General features: G+C 40.1%; 1 long non-coding RNA gene across 1 annotated transcript in view; it reads left to right on the top strand.

Annotated features, from left to right (window-relative positions):
• Positions 1–13699, top strand: part of LOC117098878 — a 38430-nt gene extending 24731 nt beyond the window's left edge. Inside the window, exon 3 of the long non-coding RNA XR_004443626.1 lies at positions 13585–13699. This is a non-coding gene — a long non-coding RNA (uncharacterized LOC117098878). The remainder of the gene's footprint in view (positions 1–13584) is intronic.
• Positions 13700–20318: the final 6619 nt, after the last annotated feature.

Below are 20318 nucleotides of genomic sequence, written 5' to 3'. Positions count from 1 at the left end.
GGATGGAGCCTGTTTCTCCACTCTTTGAATTTGGGTTATCCTGTGGTTTGCTTTGGCAAAATGAATGAAGTGGAAATGATGGTGTTCTAGTTCAAACCTAGGCCTCAAGAGGCCGCTCAAGCCTCCACTCTCAGATCCTTGCCACTGTCATGTGAACAAGACCAAACCAGCTTTTAGAGGATGAGTCACCCCTGCTCCCACAGTCACCAGCCAGCCAGCTGCCAGAAGCCAGCCAACCCCTAGGCAGCCAGCCCTCAGCGGATCTACCGGGAGACTGCAGACCACATAAGTGAGCCCAGCCAAGATCTGCCAAGGTTGGCTCAGATCAGTAGCACACCCAGCTGACCTACAGACTTCTGTGCAGTAATATGTGCATCTTGTTTTAGGCCGCCGAGCTTTTAGATAGTTTATTATGTAATGATAACCAACTTACATACCAGGATTCCCAGTTCATCATTTATGTGTGAGAGAAAACTCAAGTCTCTCGTACCAACTGACCGATGTTCACTGACTTAACCAGAGGTCTGTCTCCTAACACCAGCTCATGGGGCACCACAGGACAAGGAGAGTTTGGAGAGTCAGAGCTTAGAACAAAGGGAAGACTAGGTTGGAAGATCCCTGTGTTCAGTGGCCTTTAGCTCTGATGCATCCATTTCTACAACAGGAATGCTGAAAGTTCAGCTGGACATAGCAGCGGGATTCAAAGTCAGACACTCTGTACCACCTGTAATCTCAGAAAGAGAAAGGTCTATAAAAGCAGCCATCTAACATGTGCCAGATCCAGGGCCAGGATGGGGACCCTGGGCCAGGGCTAGGCAGATACTGGAGATGCTCCTCCTAATTTTTCTTTATTTTCTATGATGACCTTATAATATTCTGATTTCTGCTTCTTGCCTCAAGACTATAATATCACCAATATAGTGAAGTCTTACTCTCATCTAGAAGCCAGTCAACATGGTTAAGGTGCCTGTAACTATGTGTTTATTTTATGGTTTAACTCCAAGAGGGAGCTTCATTTTCCTTATTATTGAACTCTCTGAAGCCTTCACTATGCTGCCTGAGGTGCTCTGGCCCAGCCTGCCTTCTAGAATTCTGCTGCTCCTCTAGCACACTACTGGGCCATGAAGGGTTAGTTACTACTCTGGGACAAAATAAATACAGAAATGGAAAGTGAGCATTTAAAAAAATTTATAACAACTTAATATTGCTGTAACATACAGGACTTTGATTAGTAAACGTGTCATTGAAGAGGTTATTGACAGTTTAGGAGTTATTGAACTTGTACAGTGAGTCACAGGTGGTACAAGTTCAGATGTAGTAGGGCCATAAACCAACCTGCAAAGGATTGGCAATAAAACACACACACATGCACACACACACACTCTCACTCAAACTAAACTGGGCTTTCACTAGAGAGAGTTTGAAAAAGCAAACTCATCTCAACTTTCAAGTCTTAGCTTAGCTTTTTTCTTCTGTGAAGGCCTGAAAAATATTCCTTATGCTCTCTGCCCTTTGTACATACCTTCATTAATAAAATTATTTTCTTATATAATGATTATTAATTCACATTGATCTCTAGACTATGAAGATATAGAAAATGATGAATTATCTTGGATTTGCATATGGGACATAATAAAATTCTGTAATGGTTGTTGAATGACTGACTGAAGAGAGGAAGAAATGCAGTTTCCCCTGCCCCTACCACCAAGGCCTCCTCTCATGGATATTTCTCTGCTACTCTGAATTCTGAAGAGGTGGAGAGGTGTTGTCTTAGATTTTGTCCTGTATTTAGATGAATGGCCCCTGTATTACTCAGCATGATTGAGCATGACAGAAACTAAGTTAACTGGCTTAGACAGAAAGGAGATTTATTGGCTCTGATACCAAACTGTAGAATGGATGGGCAGGGGTACAGCTGGCCTTAGGGATGTCAGGAACCAGGGACTCAATTTCCACCAGGCTTCTCTCTCACGCGCTGCCTTTACTTTTACCTTACCCTGGATGCTAGTTTCTTTTCGCCAAGTTTTGGGCACAGACAGGTGCTAGCTCACATCCTCTTAGCTTTGACTCCGGGGTGGAAAAAACTCTCTTCTCTTAGTTCCAATTTGGAAAGTCCTGAGGAGGGACTCTGATCAGTTTTTCTTGCTTTCTGTGGCCAGAGGTGGTGTGGGGAGTATACTAAAGTCGAAGAGGTGGAGAAGGGGAGACTCCATTCTCATTCCAATGGGGAGTGCTGTTCCCAGAAAGAGGGAGGAATGTTAGGCAGACAAAAGGTAACTGCTCATTACAGCCAAGGAGCATTGATTAGCACAGATTCCTGTCTGAAGAGAAAGCCAAGTCTTGTATTCATCCACTTTTGATGTCTTCCTCCACAGCCACCCCTTCTGGGTCAGGACATCATAGGCTTTCCTTATCATCAGCATCATTATGTTTATTTAGTGAGCACTAGCTATATGCTAGGCACCAGACCAGGTGCATCATATATTATCTCATGTATTTCTACAATAATCCTATAAGGCAGAAATTCTTTTCCTACTTTGTCAAGGTTCAGCCACATTAAGTAATTTACCCAAGGTCACATACCTAGTAAGTGGAGAATCTGCAATTTAAGTCCTAGTGTGACTTCAGAGCCTGTCTTCTTTCTGCAACCTTATTATAGCTTAGGATTTGTGGAGCTCTAGGATGAGAAATACTCCTAATAACAATATGTAATTGAACTCAGAGACTTTTGCCCTCCAGCCACGCCCTCTAAAATCTCCACTGGAAATTCTCTGTCTGTGATGATTTGTGAACATGTTTTATGAACGCTCCAGGCACAAGGAACAGCGTTTGGAACAGGTTTGGAACAAACAACTCTTTAAGCCTGTTTACCAGTCTAAATCTGCAGGTGGTCATAGTTGGCTAACTGGCAAAATGAGTGGGCGATGAACCACACTGATTATTCATTTTTGATGGAACCAATTATGGTGTCCATGATTATTATTTTTTTAGAGTGTTTGGAAAAACAAGCTGAAGAAATGCCATAAAAATGTGTTATTTTCCCAGGAGAATGATCTGTGTTTATCTCTAGGCCGCTACAGAGTCTCAATTTTGGTTGACAATAAAATAGTAAGAAGAATAATGGCAATAGTAAATGTCCATAGTCTGCCACTGGTTCTTATTTTCCTCCAGTAGTGAAATCCATGAAAATAAGGTAAATTTTAGTGTTATTTTGAATAAAATAATCAGGATATCTTACAGCCTCTTAGTGTGATATGTAAATATTAACTTAATGTTCTTGTTTCAGAATGAATGAAGTTGATTCCTCTTATAACATTGAAAGTAATGATGAGTGTATCATTCATCCTTTGAATATTTTTCTGCCCCTATGAGGAAAAGATATTGTATGTGGGGGAAACCTGCATGGAAGATTTCCTGGATTGGTGTTTGGTAAGGGATTAGAACAGAGCCTGGCACACAGTAAGGACTATAAATGTTGGTTAAATTAAACTATAGTACTGGGCAGTTTATAAGTCCTTGCGTATATGATACACTTTTTAATTCTTACAACAACCGTGGGAGTTGGTATGACAGTGATTATTATTTCCACTTTACAGATGAAGAAAATGTCTTAAAGAGAAGTTAAAGGACTTGCTTAAGGTCACCCAGCTAGTAACTAAAAGGGATTAAGTTATAATTCAGGATTCTATTTCCCTTTTTGGTGCTCAGGCCACTCGTTCAGTAGTAGCCAAGATTTGGTTTTCACGGACCAGTTTAACAATTGGGGGAAACTATGCAGTTTATTCCTCATTTCTCCTCTTCCCTCATTTCATTCTGGGCCCAGGCCAGGCCTGCTCTGTGTCCAAGAGGCTGACCTGTGGGCTGTACCAGCTCCTTGCTGGCTGGCTTCCAGCTGACCAATGGGAGTCCCTGGCAGGAGACTGAGTGGTAATAGGAGAGAAACTCTGCTGCAGTGTGGCATGTCAGAGGTAGTGATACTCCTTCAAAGCTATGGCTTCTGCTGGTGGCCCCTCTCCATGGCTCCAGCACTCACCAGGCTCCAGTGACACAATTTTCTCCCCTTGACCCTTCTGGGCATCTCATTGCCCTTGTTTATTCTCCCACCCCTCCCAGCTCTGTGAGTGGTTTTTTCATTGACGTCTCTTTATTTGAACCATCTGGGGTGAATTCTGTTTCCTGCTGAGACCCTGACTGTTACAAAGACCAATATTGACTTGCTTATTTTTAGATTGCCAAGTAAGGGCGTAAACAAATAAGCAAGACCCAAACAAAACTGCTGTCTGCTACCGCTCTATTTATCTTACTAAATGAAGATGTTTTAGCACCGAAAAAAGTAAGACGGGAATAATGGTAGAAAATCTAATTATATTACTTTATTCTTATTTTATTATGACCTACATAAAAAGTAAAACCTTTATTAGAAATTGGATGTGGTCAGTGAGCCAGTGTTTGCCAGTAAGTGGGTGTGCTCGCTTAATCACTCCAGCAATTTGTTCCCCTGATATTTAACAAAGTTAGAGATCCTAATATAGTATACATGCAGTGCCCAATACTTACAGTGCACTTATGGAGTTCCATAAATGCTCCATGGGCATTTTTTTCAACAAAGCTGCATTGAACATCTATTCTGTGTCCTTGCCAAAACTGGGAATATACTGATATATAAGACATAATCCCTCCTGCCATCACAGTCTAGTTAGGGGGAAAGACGGGGCAATTGTAACATACTGAGAACAATGCTAGGAAACAGGTCTGTAGAAGGCTGAAGGAGCATATCACAGAGACAGCAACTAATTTGGGGGGGTTTAGGGGTGAGTGCTGATGTTTAGACCAGGTAGCATGTGACCGGAAGCGCTGAAGCATTATAGGAGCTGCCTAATGGACAAGGGAAAGGGCATTTCCAACAAAAAGCCTGATTTGAGTGAAGGCATGGGTACCTGGCAGAATATGGTACCCATGGGAGTGTGTCTTGAAATTAACTTGGGAAGGCTGAATTTTAGGGTTGAGAGTGAGTTGCAGAAGGGAGGCAGAGGATGAGGGAGCTTTAGATTCAGCACTGAGAGATTTATCTTTCATCCTGAAAGCAGGTGTAATTTATTGGAAGGTTAATTTTTTTTTTTTAATTAAGGGATGTAACATGGTCAGATTGGCATTTTACAAAAATCACTAGTTGTCACTGAAGAGATAAATTGGAGGGGACTGAGATTAGGCATTCAGATTCTAGTTAGAATGTTACTGCAATGGGTTAGAAAATTTAAAAAAGTAAGGTTCTTGATTAAAGTGACAGAGTAGATGTGATATTCCCAGGCAAATCCCCTCAAATCCACCTGCTGATCAAGGGGGAGGTCAGGGAGAGGCTTCCTTTGAACTTTCTTCTTAGCTTTAACCTCCAATGTGCCACCTAGTAACCCTAGACCCCACCAGTCTGTGAAAGGCCGCAATTAAGAAGTTCCCACCCTCTCATGAGTGTTTGGATTTGCATGGAGTTAGGAATCTCACGAATGTTATGCTTTTACAAAGTAGTGCATTGGTGAAATAAAAGACAGACTTTATATACCAGGAAATATCTCTGGGCAAGTGCCATTTCCTTTGGTGACTACTTTGCCTGTGTGTTTATACAATGAGGGTCCGAGGTTTTGGGAAATCTCTGCTCGGTGTGTGTGTGTGTGTCCTATTCTCCCCATGTCCTCTTGCGTGCTATCACCTTGGAAAATGAAACCTTGCTTGCCATCTACTTAGGAGCAAACCTTCCCATTGCAAAGTTGGACTCAGTGAATTTTCAGATACTGCTATGTGATTGGGGATACATTTCTCTGGCCTTTTTGTCAGGTTTTTCATTCTAAAACAATGAAAATTTTATACACACACACTGATCATTTTTATGAGCTCTGTAGCATGGGGAGTTTCAGTTTTATTTATCGCATGTATCACTTTGTCTATGTCTTTATATATGTATTTTAGAAATTTTCTTAGTAGTTCCATGGGAAATGGAATCCTGGTTTATGTAAGGTAAACTCCAGCATCCTTTTTTTTTTTTTTTTTTTTTTTTTTGAGGCAGAGTCTCGCTCTGTCGCCCGGACTGGAGTGCAGTGGCCGGATCTCAGCTCACTGAGCTCCGCCTCCCGGGTTTACGCCATTCTCCTGCCTCAGCCTCCTGGTAGCTGGGACTACAGGCGCCCGCCACCTCGCCCGGCTAGTTTTTGTATTTTTAGTAGAGACGGGGGTTTCACTGTGTTAGCCAGGATGGTCTCGATCTCCTGACCTCGTGATCTGCCCGTCTCGGCCTCCCAAAGTGCTGGGATTACAGGCTTGAGCCACCGCGCCCGGCCCAGCATCCTTCTTTATTGGGAGTGAAGCATTGGGCAGGTTACTTAACCTCTCTGAGACTCAGTATCTTCATGGGTAAAATGAAAGTGTCTTGTAAACTCTAAAGTGCATCCTGAAAAACTATTGTTTTTGTTATTATTATTAATAACGCAGTTTGAATATATTTCAAATATCAGGGTAACCTTTGTAAATCTTTCTTACTGTGGTTATAGTGAATCTAAATGGCTCTTAGAGATATCAAATCTGCTTTTTTTTTTAGATGAATATTAGAGGAACTGCTCTCAACTGAGTAGGACAGAGTATTTGTTGATTTATGTGTTTAAGTTCTTGAGAAATTTCTACTGTAGTTTCTGCCTATAGCTAGCTACTCTTATTAATAATTTATTATGAAAAACAAAAATAAACTTTTTAAAGTGCTTGCTTGACTGCTGATATTGCATTTTCACCTGATCAGTTAAACTCATCTTCACAATTACCACAAGGGTTAATTTAGATGACCACCATTGTTCCCATTTTGCAGATGAAGAAATTATCTTGAATTCCAGCCCTGGCTGATCTTGTTGACTTCAACATCCTTGCTTACATCCCTTCCCAGAGGCTAGTTCTTCAGCCTCTTGAAATCTGTGACCTTCAGTTGTACTCCGTACATCAAATCTTTTAAGCTAGAAAAAAACCCCCAGAATTTTAGCCATTCAGAACAGGAAGTACCCTTATCGATCATTTAATTCAACCCTATCATTTTTCAGATGGGGTGACAGAAGAAGGAACTTGACCAAGTGAGTTATTAGCAGAGCAGAGAATAGATCCCAAGTGTCTTTTTTTCTGTTTGGGGATTTTTTCAGCTGCACCACTGCATCTTCCCAGAGAGACTTCTTTTCTTACTATCAACATTAGTGTGTAACCATGTACATAAGACATACCCAAAGCGGTGGCAACTGTGAACTTGAATCAAAACGTGAAGTTTAGTTTCAATGTGGAGAATATTTTCATGCTTCTGTTTTCTTCCTGTTTGATAAAAACTCAGAGACTTGGTTCTAGTTTACATCAGTCCACAAGCTTTTCTTAACCAAATAAGCATTATTTGAACTTACTCTCTAGGAACTTAAGACTAGAATGAATTCAGTTCAATTTGAGATACATTTATTGGAGGCCTACATGTCAGGTACTGAAAACACATTGCCTGTGTTTTCCAGAAACTTACACACCTGGAGCAGAGAGAGAGATGTCAGGAGTTAAATGCTGTACAAGGTGAGATGATGGGTAGCAGAAGTATGCATAGTGTTCAGTACTGCATAGGTGCCAAGAGGGAGAGGTCACCCTAGACCCCTAGAGAGGGTGTGGATGAATCACAGAAGAGGTGACTCTCTTAAACCAAATTTTAGGGGTAAATAAATGTTTCCCAGATAATTGAGCTAGTAGTAGTCCTGATGAGGGATAATGGAGGTGAGGATTAAGATGTATCCATTGGCTTGTGCAATATGGAGTTCACAGGTGTTCTTGGTGAGAGTGTCTAGGGTTGAGTTGAGGAGTGAATGATAGAATCTAACCACAGTGAAACTGGACAACTCTTTCTAGACACATGGTTATAAAAAGAGGGAAGGAGAAGGTGGTAGCTACTAGATAGGGATATGGGAAAGGGAGGGACATTAAAGTTAGGAGACACTTGCTCGTGTTTCCCAGGAGTAAAGGAAGGATCCAGGAGAAAGGAGAATCTGGACCATCACAGATTGAAGGACCACTGGTGGAAAGGGATAAGATGAAGAACAACTGGAAGAATGTGCCTGGAGCGGTGGGAAGAACATATCTTCCTTGGGAACTGGAGGGAGAAGTTTAAGAGGGAGTGGGTGAGTCAGATGGTTGTTGGTGTAGACGAAAGAGGATGAGGAAATTCAGGCTGGCTCACTTGTTTTGTCTGTTGAATATTGTCTGTGAGATCATCTGAAGGAGAGGGATGAAGGGAAGACATAGGGGGCTTCAGGTGAGTGGAGAGGTTTGGAGCCACCATTGAAGGGGCAAAGAAGGAACTGGTCACGTATGATTAAGAGCAATGCCTGTTTAGGCACACTAAGGGCTCAGCTGATGTTAAAGAGCTCAGACCTCCCCTGGCAACAATCTAAAGATTGTTGCGGCACCATCCTGGATGCCACTGTGGATGGTGTCTAGTGTGAAGGGTTTGTTGTTCTATTAGGGTCTCTATAAATTTGTATGCTTGGTTTAGGGTTTTATCAGTGTTATTTTCTGAGCACTTGATTCCTCATCTCTTTTTTCAAATTTTTTTTTTTTTTAAATTTCCATAGGTTATTGGGGAACAAGTGGTGTTTGGTTACATTAGTAAATTCTTTAGTGGTGATTTGTGAGATTTTGGTGTGCCCATCACCCACACAGTATATACTGTACCTATTTGTAGTATTTTATGCTTCACCCCCCTCCCACTCTTTCCAAGTCCCCAGAATCCATGGTATTATTCTTATACCTTTGTGTCCTCATAGCTTAGCTCCACGTATCAGTGAGAACATACAATGTTTGATTTCCCATTCCTGAGTTACTTTACTTAGAATACTAGTCTTCAATCTCATCCAGGTTCCTGCAAATGCCATTAATTCATTCCTTTTTATCGCTGAATAGTAGTCCATCATATATATATATATATATATAATATATATATATATGTATGTGTATATATGTATGTGTGTATATATGTACATGTGTATATATATGTATGTCTATATATGCATATGTATATGTGTGTGTGTGTGTGTGTGTGTGTGTGTGTGTGTGTATACCAGTAGTGGGATTACTGAATCAAATGGTAGTTCTACTTTTAGGTCTTTAAAGAATCTCCACACCGTTTTGCATGGCAGTTGTACTAGTTTACATTCCCACCAGCAGTATAGAAGTGTTCCCTCTTCACCGCATCCACGTCAACATCTACTATGTTTTGGTTTTTTGATTATGGCCATTCTTGCTGTAAGGTGGTATCACATTGTGGTTTTAATTTGCGTTTTCCTGATCATTAGTGATGTTGAGCATTTTTTCATATGTTTGTTGGCCCATTTATGTATCTTCTTTTGAGAATTGTCTATTCATGTCCTTAGCCCACTTCTTGATGAGATTCTTTTTCTTGTTGATTTGTTCGAGTTCATTGTAGATTCAGGATATTAGTCCTTTGTCAATGTACAGATTGTGAAGATTTTTTCCCACCCTATGGGTTGTCTGTTTATTCTGACTGTTCCTTTTGCCATGTAAAAGCTCTTTCATTTAATTAAGTCCCAGCAATTTATCTTTGTTTTTATTGCATTTGCTTTTTGGTTCATGGTCATGAAATCCTTTTCTAAGCCAACGTTTAGAAGGGTTTTCAATGTTATATTCTGTAATTTTTATCGTTTCAGTTCTTAGATTCAAGTTCTTAATCCATCTTGAGTTGACTTTTGTATAAGGTGAGAGATGAAGAGCCAGTTTCATTCTCCTACATGTGGCTAGCCAATTATCCCAGCATCATTTGTTGAAAAGGGTTTCCTTTCCCCACTTAATGTTTTTGTTTGCTTTTCCCCCCACTTTTGTTTTTGTTTGCTTTGTTGAAGATCAGTTGGCTGTAAGTATTTGGGTTTATTTCTGGGTTCTCTATTCTGTTCCATTGGTCTATGTGCCTATTTTTATACCAGTACCATGTTGTTTTGGTAACTATGGCCTGATGGTATAGTTTGAAATCAGGTCATGTGATGCCTCCAGATTGTTCTTTTTGCTTAGTCTTGCTTTGGCTATGCAGGCTCTTTTTTGGTTCCATACGAATTTTAGAATTTTTTTTTTCTAATTATGTGAAGAATGATGGTGGTATTTTGATGGGATTTGTAGACTGCTTTTGACAGTATGGTCGTTTTCACAATGTTGATTCTACCCATCCATGAGCATGGGATGTGTTTTCATTTATTTGTGTAGTCTACAATTTCTTTCAGCAGTGTTTTGTAGTTTTCCTTGTAGAGGTCTTTCATGACCTTGCTTAGGTTTATTCCTAAGTATTGTATTTTATTTTATTTTTTGCAGCTATCACAAAAGGGGTTGAGTTCTTGATTTGATTCTCAGCTTGGTCACTGTTGGTATATAGAAGAGCTGCTAATTTGTGTAGATTAATCTTGTATCTGGAAACTTTGCTGAATTCTTTGATCAGTTCTAGGAGCTTTCTGGAGGATTGTTCAGGTCTTCTAGGTAAATGATCATATCATCAGCAAACAGTGACAGTTTGACTTCCTCTTTACCGATTTGGATGGCCTTTATTTCTTTCTCTTGTCTGATTGCTCTGGCTAGGACTTCCAGTACTATGTTGAAGAGGAGTGGTGAGAGTAGGCATCCTTGTCTTGTTCCAGTTCTCAAAGGGAATGCTTTCATCTTTTTCCCCATTCAGTATTATGTTGGCTATGGGTTTGTCATAGATGGCTTTTCTTATATTAAGGGATGTCCCTTATATGCTGATTTTGCTAAGTGTTTTAATCATAAAGGGGTGCTGGATTTTGTTGAATGCTTTTTCTGCATCTGTTGAGATGATTATGTGATTTTTGTTTTTAATTCTGTTTATGTGATGTATGACATTTATTGACTTGCATATGTTAAACCGTCACTGCATCCCTGGTATGAAACCCACTTGATCATGGTGGATTATCTTTCTGATATGTTGTTGGATTTGGTTAACTAGTATTTTGTTAAGGATTTTAGCATCTGTGTTCATTGGGGATATCGGTCCTTTCCTGGTTTTGGTATTAGGGTAATACTGGCTCCATGGAATGATTTAGGGAGGGTTCCCTCTTTTTCTGTCTTGTGGACTAGTGTCAATAGAACTGGTAGCAATTCTTCTTTGAATGTCTGGTAGAATTCTGCTATGAACCCATCTGGTCCTGGACTTTTTTTTGTTGGTAATTAAAAATTACCATTTAGATCTCACTGATTGTTATTGGTCTGTTCAGGGTATCTAATTCTTACTGATTTAAGCTAGGAGGGTTATATTTTTCCAGGAATTTATCCATCTCTTCTAGGTTTTCTAGTTTATGTGCATAAAGTTGTTCATAGTGGCCTTAAATGATCTTTTGTATTTCTGTGGTGTCAGTTGTAATAATCCTGTTTCATTTCTTATTGAACTTATTTGGATTTCCTCTCTTCTTTTCTTGGTTAATCTTAATGGTCTATCGATTTTATTTATCTTGCCAAAGAACCAGCTTTTTGTTTCATTTGTTAATTTAATTTTATTTTTTTGTTTAGATTTTATTAATTTTTGCTCTGATCTTGATTATTTCCTTTCTTCTGATGGATTAAGGATTGTTGGACAAGGCCATTTATCATTATATAATGTCCCTTTTTGTCTTTTTAAACTGCTGTTGCTTTAAAGTTTATTTTGTCTGATATAAGAATAGCTACTACTGCTTGCTTTTGGTATCCATTTGCATGAAATATCTTTTTCCACTCCTTTACCTTACATTTGTGCAAGTCCTTATATGTTAGATGAGTCTCTTGAAGGCAGCAGATAGTTGGTTGGTGACTTCTTATCCATTCTGCAATTCTGTATCTTTTAAGTGGAGCATTTAGGCCATTTACATTCACTGTTAGTATTGAGATGTGAGGTACAATTTATTGTACCATTTGTTGCCTGTATACCTTGGTTTTTTGTTTTTTAAATTGTATTTTTGTTTTATAGGTTCTATGAGATTTATGTTTTAAAGAGGTTCTGTTTTGATGTGTTTCCAGGATTTGTTTCAAGATTTAGAGCTCCTTTGAGCAGTTCTTGTACTGGTGGCTTGGTAGTGGTGAATTCTCCTAGCATTTGTCTGTGTGAAAAAGACTGTGTCTTTCCTTCACATATGAAGCTTAGTTTCACTGGATACAAAATTTTTGGCTGGTGGTTGTTTTGTTTGAGGAGGCACACCAATCCCCTCTTGCATGTAGGGTTTCTGCTGAGAAATCAGCTGTTAATCCGATAGGTTTTCCTGTATAGGTTACCTGGTGTTTTTGTCTCATAGCTCTTAAGATTCTTTCTTTCATCATAACTTTAGATAACCTGATGAAAATGTGCCTAGACGATGATCTTTTTTTGATGAATTTCCCAGGTGCTCTTTGTGCTTCTTGTATTTGGATGTCTAGGTCTCTAGCAAGGCTGGGGAAGTTTTCCTTGATTATTCCCCTAAATACGTTTTCCAAACTTTTGTATTTCTCTTCTTCCTCAGGAACACCAGTTATTCTTAGGTTTGGTCATTTAACATAATCACAGACTTCTTGGAGGCTTTGTTAGTATTTTCTTATTCTTTTTTCTTTGTCTTTGTTGGATTAGGTTAATTTGAAGACCTTGTCTCTGAGCCCTCAATTTCTTTCTTCTACTTGTTCAGTTATATTGCTGAGACTTTCCAGTTCATTTTGCATTTCTATAATAAGTGTGTCTATTGTTTCCTGAAGTTTTGATTGTTTTTTGTTTATGCTATCTATTTTCTTGAATATTTCTCCATTCACTTCTTGTATCAGTTTTTGGATTTCCTTACATTGGGCTTCACCTTTCTCTGGTGCCTCCCTGATTAGCTTAATAATTAACCTCCTGAATTCTTTTTTAGGTAAATCAGGGATTTCTTCTTGGTTTGGGTCCATTGCTGGTAAACTAGTGTGATTTTTTGGAGGTATTAGAAACCTTGTTTTGTCATATTACCAGAGTTGGTTCCTGGTTCCTTCTCATTTGAGTAGCCTCTGTCAGAGGGAAAGTCTAGGGCAGAAGGCTGTTTTTCAGATTCTTTTGTCCCACAAGGTGGCCAGAGCTGTAGTGATTGTTGTCTCTTTTCTGAATCTGGCCACTCTGTACAGACAACCCCCAGTACCAGCCTAGAGCCTGGTAGACTTGGTGCTTCTCATGTACTGCTGCTACCACCATGATGCTGTCCACTAAAGAACACTTTCTGTCTTGGGTCTACCAGGCTCCAGGCTGGTACTGGGGGTTGTCTGTACAGAGTCCTGTGATGTGAACCATCTGTCGGTCTCTCTGTCATGGATACCAGCACACTATTTGGGTTGTCTCCTGGGTCCTACAGGAGCAATCTGCTTCCTTCAGGGGGTCTGTGGGTCCTCTCAGGCTTCCTGATTTATGCCTGCAATCATTTTGGAGTAAAAATTCATGATGGGAGCCTCCACGTGCTGCTCTGCTCATCTAAGTCAGAGCTACAATGTAGTCCTGCCTCCCATCTGCCGTGATCCCCTCCCTCACTTTTGATTCTTCATCTCTTGATTCCTCTACAGATGCTTTTATGGTTCTACAAATCGGGGTTGCCCAGGACAAGGATAACAGCAAGAAATATCTCAAATTCCCTCTAAAATCTCTAAGATCTAATTAGCACTTATGTGGAAAAGCCATATTCCTAATAAAAATAAGATACAGAAACCTCCAAGTTGGCACTGTAAGAAGAATTTCTTAAAAAGGAAGGAAAAATGAATTAAGAAATCTCAACCTTTCTTTGCAAGCTTCGCCTTCCTCCTGGTGCTTCTCACGTACTACTGCTGCAACCATGATGCACTAAGGAATATTTTCTGCCTTTAACATTTGGGGTAAGTATCTAGGTAAAAGACTCATCCATTTGTCCAGCTGAGTCGTACAACAGCAGTTGCATGGAGACAGAAATGGGAAAATAGAGAGAGGATTTGTGAATTTACATCTTCATTTAAGTTTCACATTTCTAGCTTGAAGAACCCATAGGAGTTTCTGGGCATATGTTGCTTCCATGCCTTCTACCTCAGCTTCCTCATCGGTACAATGGGTTAGTAAAAGTACCTATTTCACAGGAGTAGAGTGAGGGTTAAATAGAGAAGGCTCCATGTAACTTTGCTACTATTATCATTATTAGAGCAAGCTCATTTGTTTCCATCTTGCTTTCCTGTCTGCATTTTAAAATTACCTTCTTCTCATTGTAAGAAACATACAGAAAATACTTCTAATTTAGTTTTAGATGTGAGCATTTTGGTCTAGAGACACATTTTAATCATGGAGGCAAGGGTCATCTCTTTAAATTTTATTTTGCCCTTTTACAGAGCTTGAGCATGCTCAGAGGGTAAATAGAAACGTCTTTGGCTAATTTTTGGAAGCAAACGTCAGAGCCAAATGATGAGGATGATGTGGGGACTGATCCTCCCTTTGAGCCAGGATAGTTGCTTCTGATAACAAAACACTTAGGGCTCTATAGTTTATGTAGTGTTTTAAAAAATACATGTTATTAAATGCTCACAGATTTTTAGTTATTCTAATTTTAAGGGTATGAAAACTGAGACTTACTCCGTATCTACAAATAGGCAAGACTTGATCAAGGTCCCATGATTCCACATCCCATACTCTTTGTACTCTCCCTTACTGGGTAGAAATTTAATGTGAAAGCTAGTTTTCCCTTGAGGTCATGGAGACACAATCTAGCTACTCAGTGCATTCCTTGTTTGAGGGTTAAGAGAAATGCTGGCTAGTGTGAAGCTCCTTCCTATATATTTTCTCAAACCCTCATTGGGGAAGATGAGTGAAACACAGCCTAATTGATTGTTTAGAAACCCACAAGTTTCTAGTAAATACCATACATGTTCTTGAATTTTCCACATGTGTGAACTCTTGATGGGTTGGGAAAAGTAGCCTTGGAGTTAAAAAAAATTCCTATCCTTCTACACCTTATTATTCCTTTTAAGTTTTACAGAAGTATCATTTTCAGTTTTAAACTTCCTGATTTCATAGCATCAATAATTTGTTTTGAGTCTATTTATATCTAGTAATTTAAAATACTTTAGATATAAACTTCTAGGATGTTGACTAAAGAAAGAGGGAAATGTGGTGGGAGAAATGAGTCTGTGGTAAGGGAAGTTTGTAAACCATCGTGGGGAAGCTTAAAAATTCTGCAGCCACTCTAACTTACTTCCCATTCAGAAAAATAGTTGGAAAGAAGCAGCTGCAATGTTCTGCTAAGCTGATTATTCCAGGACAAGCATCATCACCTCGTTAATGTCATACTTTCCACCCATCTCCTCTCTCCCTTCTTTGTAGCACTCTTTCCTTTCCTTCCCTTCTTTTACCCCCTTTCTCTGCTCCAACACCTTGGATATTGAGTTTTTTTTCCATGAGTGTTCTCTTCAATAAAATAAGCCAATACCTAACAAACAACATGAAAGAAAGAAAATTGCTTAAGGAGAAAAATACAGTCTTTGTTCAGGAGAAATGGTGATTTGTTTCCTGGGAGAATTATAAAAAAGAGGCTCACAATCACTTCTTTGCAAAGTTGCAGATCAAGGTTGTGTTGCTGCTTGCAGATAATTTGGAAGCAATGTGTAGGTTTGAAAAATGACCCATTCCTTCACAGGTGAAACTTAGACTATCCCCTTCTATCATAATTATCGACAGATTTAGATTGAAGTGATTGTGGAATGCGTTGTCCTTACAGATATTCAGGGACATGACGACGAGTGACTCTGATGGGAATGATTGAAACGGTACAGTTCACCATCACAGCCCCTGAAATGGCTGAGATATGCAAAAGTGCTGGTTTGATCCAAAAGGTATAAATAGCACTAGAAGGGGAAGGCTGAGCAGGGCTTGCAGGCTGCTGTGTTGGAGGAACAATTTGACAGAGACAGAGCAAGATGATGATAACTTGGAAAAAGGATAATTTGTCATGATTACCTCTTTCCCCCTCCTCCCTAGAGAGAGTAGCTTGCACCCATTGGAATTCATGTGTGGGGGAAAAAAGCATTATAACCAAGAAAACATATCATCTTATATGTTCCTTTTCTGGGTCTACACTTTGGGTGTATAGAGTCATCAGATTGTGAAAGTTCTGCTAAAAAGATGTGGCATGTTGCAGGATTTCTCTAAGGTTTGAGACATTTTAGTTCCAGTAGCTTCTTTGTTAGGAGGTGCTGCTCCTAGATGCAAGTACTTTGGATTTATTATCACTTATGCAGTCATCAGACAACCTCGCCGCCTCCACCAATTTTGCTACAAATGCATTTGCCCCGTAAACTCAAATGGTGCTAACTGCTATCATGGGTTTGAAGACAAATCTTAAAATTTTTATAGCAAAAACTTTGAATAGCCTGCCTGTTTTTCCTTTTTAAAATAGCATTTACTATTTTTAAAAATAAAAGTAGCACATATTCAGTGTAGCACTTTTTGAAATATAGAAAAGTGTGAAGATGAAGAAATAGAATATTATTGATAATTCCATCACCCGTATGTGAGTATGTTAAGACTCCCTGTGGACCTTGGAGTCTTCTGCCTGATTCACGATAGATGTAGTTTTCTTTGTTCCACCACTCCTCTTCTTTTCTCTGCTCATAGTTGCCCTTTCTCTCTTGTCACCTGTCTCCTTTTGTGTCTGTGATTTTGGTTCATTGGCTCTGCCTTTGGGGTACTCACTTGCTTCCTTTGGAAACTGCACTGAGGGAGCATGGTGATAGTTTTTTTATACCAAAACTTGATGGGCCACGGGAATATTTTACAGAAAAACAACTCCATCAATTTCCAAATGTAAGGTTGCTCTAGAACAGCGTTTGGAGATTTCTACCCTGTGGTAAGAAAATGCCTGCCCAAATCCATCACTCTGGGAGATGAGGGTGGGTTACAATGGCGAACCCTGGTGGAAGAAATGGGGCTGAAACCAGGGTTGCCAGATTTAGCAAATAAAAATATAGGATGCCCAAATGTTTTTTGAGGCATACCTATATTAAAGAAAATTTTGTTGATCTGAAATTCAAATGAACTGGTCACCCAATATTTTGTCTATCAAACCCTAGCTGAAATAGTAGTTAAACCTCCAGAAAGACAAGGGATTATGGAACAGAAAAAGGTGACTAGGGAAGGTGGCCCCATCTCACTTCAGTGCATTCATGGAAGCCTTGTTCATTTCTAGACATGGATGGCTCTACCCACTGGGCCTAAGTCTGACCTGTACTCTCCTTTCCCTGCCCTCAAATGGTCAGCTTCTGATGGGGATTCTGATGCCTTAAAACTCTTTTTCCACCATTGCGACCACCCCTGTCCAGTTCAGGCCGTTGGTGCTCACCTGGACCATTGTGATGCCTTCCTAGACCAGCCTGTATATGAAAAAAATGAAAGCTCCTCTGACGCAGCTTTTACAATGCTGCTGAGAGCTCTTTCTAAATGTAAATCTAGGGAAGTCTACTCCCTCTGCTTAAAACCTTTCAAAACGTTCCCAACGCTCTTAAGCTCTCTACTCTAGAAAGCCTGGCTAGACCTTCCTGATGTGGCCTCTGTCTTCCTCTTTACCCTCATGCCAAGTTTCTCCTTATTCCTTTATATTCATCCTAATTTTCCCTCCAGTTCTCTGAATAAAATATGTTCTTACTGGATTGTAGACAATTGTACATTAAAAAAAAATCACTCAAAAAGCATTCATTTCTTCTGTACCAAGTGCCATTCGTAGAGGTGAACAAGATGTGGTTCCTATCCTCATGTAGGTCTAGGCCAGGACTCAGCACTCAGAGGTATACAGGGGCTGGGACGGCCATTACTATGCGGGAAAAGAGTGAGTGAAACGTGTCTTTCTTGCTCTATCCTACCTTTTCCACTTTTGGTAGAAACATGAACATAAGAAACATTTTGTTTTTCCTTGAACTGTACTATTAAAAAGACAATAGCACAAGCTTAATGATAAATGGAGCTGACCTAGGCCTCACTGCTAGAGGCATGTCTTAGTCCATTCTGGATTCTGTAACAAAATTACAGAACTGGGTAATTTATAAATAATAGGAGTTTATTGCTCATGGTTCTGGAGGCTGGGAAGTTCAAGATCAAGGTGCCAGCCGCTTTGGTGTCTGCTCTTCATAGATGGAACCTTTTTGCTGTATGCTCATGTGACAGGAGAGATGAACAGTGTCCTCACATGGTAGAAGGACAAAGGGGGCTCCCTAAGCTTCTTGTATAAGGGCACTGATCCCATTCATGAGGGCTCTGCCCTCATAACTTGGTGGCCCCAAAGGCCCTCACCTCTTACCATTCTCATATTAATAATAATTAATTGCCATTAAGTTTTGACATGAACTTGGGGAGATACATTCAGACCATGGAAAGGCACAAGAAAAAGTGATAGCAACTGCAGTAAATCAGACCCCATTTAAAGGGGCAGTCATTACTCAGTTCTAGTCAGTTGTTACCATGAGGGTATTTCAAGAGAAATCAGAAATCAGAATTTTAATGTGAAAACCTTCATTAATGACAGTAATTAAAAACAACGTCCACAAACCCACAAAGCTCTGAGAGCCAGATTGAATGGATCTGTGGGTTTGTTTTTTTTTTTCCTGAATATCTAGTATGAGAACACTGCCAACTGCCTGGTTCACTCATCACATCCAATTTACTTAGAAAACTCTTACTCATTCTTAAATGTATCAAACACCCCTTTGTACCCCATAAATATATAGAATTATTATTTCTCAATAAAAAAGTTACTTCTGACAATAACCTTTCTTAGCTGCTGCCCTTAACCCTTGGCTATGTCAAATTCCCCTCCAGGGTGTTTCTGTAATAGGAGGCACTACAGGAAGCCTTTCTTTCCCTATCCTGGCACTTATCCCACTGTGTTATAGCTGCCTAGGCAGTTATTTCTCTTCCTTCATCGTCTGTAGTAACCTCCACGTGGGCAGTAGCTCTGTGTATCCTGCTGGCTTCTGTTCTTACGTGCAGTATTCCTGTCTCCAACCTGCGTGGCCATGAACCTGCTGTAACTTCTCTACTACTCCGTTAGGAGTTGGGCTGTTCATTTATTTGCAGGATTCTGCCCACCCCCTCTGCCTTTTCCTCATCTTCATGCTCCAGGCTTGGGTCAGCCACTGTGCTCTACAAGATGTGGGGGGTGGGGGTGGGTTGAATCCTGCTTGCTTCTTGCCACAAAGATCAGAGTATGAATTATAAGCAGATCTCTTGTTGGACAGAAGTATGGATGCTCTGGCACTTTCTGTGTAACACATCCAAGGTGACCCTTCTTTCTCCCACCAACTTCGTGAGTGCTAATATTTAGCCATTCTGCACCTAAGATCACCTGGCTTCATAAATGCTCCTCAGTATTCAGCAAAATGTACCAAACACTTTTGATATGTAAGGACGATGCACTCAGAAGGAAGTTTTATGACAAAAGCTACTTCAGGTAAGACCTTGATGTTATTCTAAGTCAATTCTTCATAGTAAATATTCTACTGTATTTGTTTAGAAGCCAAGCTTTTTTATCCCCTTAAAAATGTATCCTTTATTTATCAGTTCAATTTCTGATGTTCTGTATGAAGACTGAGAGGTACTTTACAATGTGTAAAGGAAGGAGATAGGGTTGTGTGTGTGTGTGTCCCAGTGTCAGCTTGGCGGGAGATCTTCTGCTGGTTGCATCTAGTCTCACTTCCACAAACATGAGGATAACCACTTCTGTATCTTCTGGGCCCTATTTTTTACTCAGTGCATGGGTGCATGTGTGTGTGTGTGCAGCCGTGTGTGTGTGAGTGTGTGTGTGTGTGTGTCCCTACAAGTGATCTGGGCCATTGAATGAAGCATTTTTGACATGGAGTGGACTGTATAAGAGGCTGGGAAATCTCTAAGGGCAGAAAGGAGGTGAATATCTCATGAGTGATGCACTGGTTTCCATTGATTGGTAGTTGTTAGTAGATAACAATGGGGAAGCCAGGTTTTCTTTCTGCTCCCAGGCTGACGATGATGATGAATGGCTCCTGCTGGGGCACATGCCTGTGGTCTCTCCATCTCACTCATTTTGTCTATGTGATTCCTCCTCTTCCTTTCTCTTGGCCCGTGGAGACTTTTATCTAGTCTAGTGGCAGAAACAATCTCCTCTCAATGTCTGCTCTCAATCTGTTTTACATCTAGTCCAGTGGCTTTTGAACTCAATATTTAAGAATAGTCGCTTGTGGTTTTCTAGTTCTTCAGTGTGTCATTTACCTCCAAGCAGTAGGTGGCTCACATCTAGGTGTCTAGGCAAAGAGGGGATGTC

Source organism: Trachypithecus francoisi, unplaced genomic scaffold (genome assembly GCF_009764315.1).
Source record: "Trachypithecus francoisi isolate TF-2019V2 unplaced genomic scaffold, Tfra_2.0 Lachesis_group16, whole genome shotgun sequence".
In the NCBI taxonomy this organism is placed as follows: Eukaryota; Metazoa; Chordata; class Mammalia; order Primates; family Cercopithecidae; genus Trachypithecus; species Trachypithecus francoisi.
This window is presented reverse-complemented; position numbering and strand designations above follow the sequence as displayed.